Source organism: Protopterus annectens, chromosome 12.part0 (genome assembly GCF_019279795.1).
Source record: "Protopterus annectens isolate FY-2018-M chromosome 12.part0, PAN1.0, whole genome shotgun sequence".
Taxonomy (NCBI): domain Eukaryota; kingdom Metazoa; phylum Chordata; order Ceratodontiformes; family Protopteridae; genus Protopterus; species Protopterus annectens.
This window is the reverse complement of record NC_056746.1, coordinates 896,569,379-896,575,378: the sequence shown is the minus strand read 5'-3', so window position 1 is coordinate 896,575,378 and position 6,000 is coordinate 896,569,379.

Below are 6,000 nucleotides of genomic sequence, written 5' to 3'. Positions count from 1 at the left end.
TTAATGTAATCAGTTTTTCACCAACTTCTTGGTATGTATGTTCATACTGATACAGTAGGTCAGCAGCCCTCTTGGTCCTTCCAAACACATCCTGCAGTACTCCTAAATAGTCCTTGGCCATGCAATCTTGCTTACCCATCCTTAGGTTGCATATAGTATCTGCAGCTAATCCCTTTAGACTTTCAGCTATCTGCTGCTTCTCCTAAGATTCTGGGATATCCCACTCCTCTAGGGCTTGTGAAGCCTGATCCATCCAGGATTCAAAATCTTCCTCTCCCTGTAGTGTGGGTTGTTTGCCATTCACTGGGTTTGGCTACTGCAAATTGGGTTTTTTTCTGGCAGTGTATGCTTTAAGCATTTTTCTACAATACTTCCTAAAGCATTCAAAACTTCAGGCTGTCTAGTATTTATGGGCAGTAAAGCTGCAGCTTCTGGTGTAAGGCTCTGACCTACTTGGATAGCTTCCACAGGTATTTTCTCTGTTGCTGAGGTAGTGCACTTCTCAGGGATTACCACACGGACTGCACTCTCACCTGAAATGTGTACACTCGAAGGTATGTGCTCATACACTAAAGGACATTTCCATTCTAATAAGGCCAATGTGCTCTGCTTGGTAGGGTCCACAGTGCTATCCAACAAAAATCCACGCCCCACAACTGGCAAAGCTCCTGTGATTTGATGTATTTCCATATTAGTCCATGTGACCCCTGGCAACACCAGAACTAAGCAATGCTCTGACTGAGCATTGTGCTGTTTGCACCACTTAGCTTCTACTTCTGGGTTCATGTTTCTGGTAGATTTGCTTTCCATACATACAGGGGAATAGGGAGGAGTCCAAGGCAGTACAGGAAATCCCAGACGAGCCCCCAACTGTAGTGCACCCGCAGGTGTAGCTGAAGAGATATGGGTTCCTTCCTACTTGACTCTGGTGACACCCCTATTAGGTCCAACACACCAAGGTGGCAAGAGGGACAGATTTTATTCTAGGTGACACATCTAGTTAAAAAAGTCAATAGCGCAACCATAAACAAAGTATTTCAACAGTGCACCAGTCACCAATAAGACAAGGTGAGAATATGCATACAATGAAAACATACATTCACCCTTTTCCCCAGAACTCAACAGAAGAAAGTCTTGACATTCAAACATGTACAAAGAAGGCAATATCAATGAGCAGTAAAGCTTTATAATGCAGCAATACAAACACAGGAAAAAATGCAATGTCATTAAGCAATAAAAGTGTCATAATACAACAATACAGATATGAGAAAATGAAATGTCACTGAGCAGCAAAATTCTTGAAGGCAGCAGTACTAACATGAGCAAAATGCAATGTCATTGAACAATGAGGATTTATGAAGCAACAATACAAATATGAGAAAATGCAATGTCATTGAACAGTAAAGATTATTTAAGGCAGCAGTACTAACATGGCAACATGCATTATCATTGAACAATAAAGATTTATAGTGCCACAATACAAATATGAAAGAATGCAATGTCATTCAGCAGTACTAACACCCTCTACCCCCTTGATCAATTCTAAACAGACCAACTATGAAACACTCTATTATACCTTGTTCACTGCCCAGTGACTACTTACAGTCTTGCTGCTGGTATGATGGGGCCCAAGTTGGAGCTCATATGGATCCCAGTTATTTGTAATCCACAAAGCATTAAGGGGGGGGGGGGACCACAATCTTATAAAAATATAAAATGATGGCCATTGCCTCTGACCACTCCGTCGAGAATATCCTAGTGACTAGGAGCCATGGTTCCTCTGATGAGAAAAGTAGAAAATCACCTACCAGAACTCTGACAATCATCTATGGTTTCTCTGTACTAGGCCCAAGGGAACTCCTTTCCTTGCTGAATCATAGCAGGTATGGAACTACTGGTTTCAGACTTCTCTCCTGATTCCACAAAATACCATATTCAGGATTTCAACAAGAGACAGACACAATTTGCTACTTTACTTCCCTGTCCCAAAACACTAGAAAAGAAAATCCAGTCATGCTGCAAGGCCCTTTTTCCCTTCAGCTACGTGTTTCAGTCTTCCCTTCTCCAGCTAGTCTTCCAGAATCCTTTTTCACTTTTGAAATTGTCTTTTATATTTCTGAAAAGGAGCTCCACCTTGGATGTAATGGAAAACTACAGTCTATTACTTCTACATGAAATACAGTGGGAGCTACACCAATATTACTGTTTTATAAACATTTATGGTTTACAGCTATATCCCTGATAGTATGCTCTGCAAAGTGACTGAGAGTGGCATTTTTTGCTCATTTTAGGCAGTTATTGAGGTCAATGTGTACAATGCAAGCACTTAGAGAAGAAGCCTTGCTTTGATACATTAATGTGTGCCTGGTATTTATGGACAGATAATTTTGTGAGTTCCTTTACATTTAGCTATATGTCTGATGAATGCATTAATAAATATTCTGTGTTTTCTAGTTAGGTAATGTATTTGTTTGATAGTTTACAGTACTCTCTCAGTTAACTGGCACCCACGGGGATTGGTAGATGTCAGATAACTGTACTTACTATTAAAAAAAGGCCTGACTAATACTGTACCCTATACTATTCATTTGGTATGACTTGTTCTCGAGTTGGGGAGAGAGGGAATTTATTCCTATCTTCCTTTTTATAACTCTAAAACTCTAAAAACTTAAGGTATGTTTCTGTGGGGGAAACATAAAGTGCAACACATGAAAATTGTACTGTATTTCTTTGATATTTTTTGCTGGTTGCTTGAGAGTGCTGATTAACTCTTAGTGTATTTCGTTATTTTATTGGTATGTAGGTTGCTTTTAAAAGGAAACATGGTAGCAGATTATCACATAAGTGGAAAATACTGATTAAAATGTAATTCTTAGATAAACTCAGTCTTTTAGAATCAATTATCTTTTACTTCAGTACTTTTTCAATATCCTTGAGAATGTAGAAGTAATCTGCATCAATCAGTATAAAAATATTTACAACAATAATAGAAAATAAAAATGGAAAATGGAAGTTTATCCACTGTCAAAGTTCCTAACAACACAAATTAAAACATACTGTAGATTAATAGGTTTTCTTCAACCAGAAATTAGAAATAGTTTTAACAAGAATGCTTTTTACATAGAGCTTATGAGCATTATTGAGTATACAAACAACCTTCAACTATGTCTGGAGTTTTCTTTGCAAAGCTTAGAATTACAGACCCATGATCTTCTGTTTCTCTACCTGTCTACCAATATGCAGTCATTGCAAGTTGCCCCTCTATTTCTCAGACCTCTGTAGCACTGTCATGTATCTGCACTTTTTTGTGCAGAGTAATTAGCAAATGCATTCCACTTTGTTCATAACATATTGTAATAGATTGTAAATGAGGCCTCTTTCCTTCCAGAGTTAACACTGATGATTCTTGCAATGACCTTTTTTGTGTTTGTACTTGCTGGTCTAGCTTGGTTTTAAACTGTAAACAGTGTTCATAGTCCCTGAGCACATCCTCAGACTGTTTCTGCTCTCACCACGTTTCTCAGCACTGGGTCTGTTGCTGGCACATGCACTTCCTGTTTCTTGGTTTCTGTGTAGTAAGCAAGCTAACAGGAAGAAAATAAGCTACTTCTCTTCAGAAGGTACAGAGCTTCAAGCTTTCTGATAGCCTAGTATTCTGAACTATGTGCTAACTCTACCCACGTACTGTCTTTTTAAGGCTTCAGGGCATGTACTGCCCTTTGTAGATCTTGATGAACTCCTGCTTACTGGACATATGACTTTGTAAATTATGTGTAATGTTCACCTCAACTCTGTGTGATTCAGTATTATTCTGACACACAGATAAGCGGTGTTTCACAGTTCTGCTGCAAATATTTATTATTCATGTATCTATTTAAGAAATGTTTATTGACCTACAAACATAATGAGGATAAGCAATTTACAATTGTGACAAGAGTGAAAGGGTCAGAGCAAAGGCATACTGAAAAGGGCATTAGACTCAGTTATCTCTCTAATGAATGCTGATTACAGTGGAATGATTGCACTTCTGGACCTGGATGCTATACCTTTAGAATGTACTTACAATAATGGAAATGCAATGATCAATGAACAGTTCGTTGTTGACATTGGTTCCAAATCCCTGACTATGAGATCAATTTTCAGGGGTGTGTTGTCAATGTGATACATACATGGGGAGTCATGCTGCCCAAAAAATACAATTACACATTTCTTGCCATTTAGTTTTAGATCATGGTTTTGCCTCTAGCTAGTTGTTTGTGACAGGCCTTCTCACAGAATCATGATGTTCTCTGGGAAGTTTATGATTGCATCACGTTTGCAATTTCTGGAAACTTAGTGAGCCACAAACCCTTAACATTGGCTTTGACCTCCAAGAAGTAAATGCATAGAGAAGTGGGGCAAGGATTGAATCCTGGGTTACAATGCTAGTGACAGAGCTTTTGGAGAAGGTAGAACTGGAATGGTGTTGAATGCCTTTGTCAGGTCTAGATATGTGGTATGTACTGCTTACAATTGTGGTTGTCCAAGAAATTGGTCAAGATGTTTGGGACACCATCTAGGTGTACTGCTGGAACCTGCTACTTGAATAATTTCCCAAGATCTGCTGTTGTAACAGGTGTGAGCTTTAAGAACATTGAATTATTGCACTCTACGGTAAAACAAGTCAGTGGTTCAGTGAATAGCATTGTTGCCTCTTATAAAGAGGCACTCTGTTTCAGTTCTTGGCTGAGATTCTTCTGTGTGGATTCTGCATGTCCTCCATATGTTTGTGTGGGACTTCTCAGGGTGCTCCCATTTGCTTCCATTGAATGACTTTTTGTCAAATTGTGAATTAACTGGCTAACTTGATTAGTACAAATGGAAACATTTATGGTAAAATTAAATATGCCAAGGTTAGAGGTAAACGATGTTCAATTATTAACAGTTTGGATAGGAGAAAATGAGATAAAAATGTGGACGTTTGGAAGCTAGGAGAGAAAAAAACTGATAAAGATCTGGAATGTTTTGTTTAAAAGTATTTTAAGAGGAGGAAAAGTACCAACATCCTGGAAGAAAGCGGTGGTAGCTGTAATACCTAAAGAGGATAAAGATCAATCGGATCCAGCTTCATACAGGCCCATTTCAGTACTATACCATGATTATAAAATGTTTATGTCAATAATGGCTAAAACAATGGCAAAAGTGATGCCAGAACTGATAGATATGGATCAGTGTGGTTTTGTGGAGGGGAGGCAAACACTTAACAACATGAACAGAACACTGATGATCCATAAGGAAGCAGATTACCCATTATAGAGTACAATGCCCCTTTTGATATGTACCTCACAAGACATCTACAACAACTGGAAAGGCCGGAGAAATACCTCACAAAGAGGATTACCGGCCTCAAACAGATGCCCTTATGCATACCGTCTCAAAAAAACTCCAGCTTTACTCCATCGCATATTGCCTACTCAGAGGCGATCTCTGCCTAACATACAAAACTATGTCAAACCCAGAGCTGTTGGACATGCTCCACTTAAAGAAATCCCAATCCCTCCGAGCTACATGCTCTATGGACCTAAACCTTGTCACCACAATAAACAGAACATGCTGGAGGGATAGGTTCCTGTCCCAGAGACTTCCCATACTCTGGAACAAACTACCTATCTATATCAAACAAAGCTCCTCATTAGCACTCTTCAAGAAAAATCTTGATGATTGGATGGGAAATAGGAAATTCTCCCCGGGGATCACCTCTGTGGCTTTGCTTGACAGGGGCACAGGAAAATAATTTTCTTGGGTGGCGAAAGCTAGGGTACCTTTTTGGCTAGGCTTATATAGGCCCTAGGGCCAATAGCCTAGTACCTACCTATGAACCTATGTTGTTAGTGGGTTTTGATGCAGAGAAAGCATTTGACAGAGTAATCTGGGACTTTATGAGCAGGACAATGGAAACATTTGCATTTCCTGATAAAATTGTAAGGTTGATTAGGAGAATATATGAGGGAACAGAGGCAA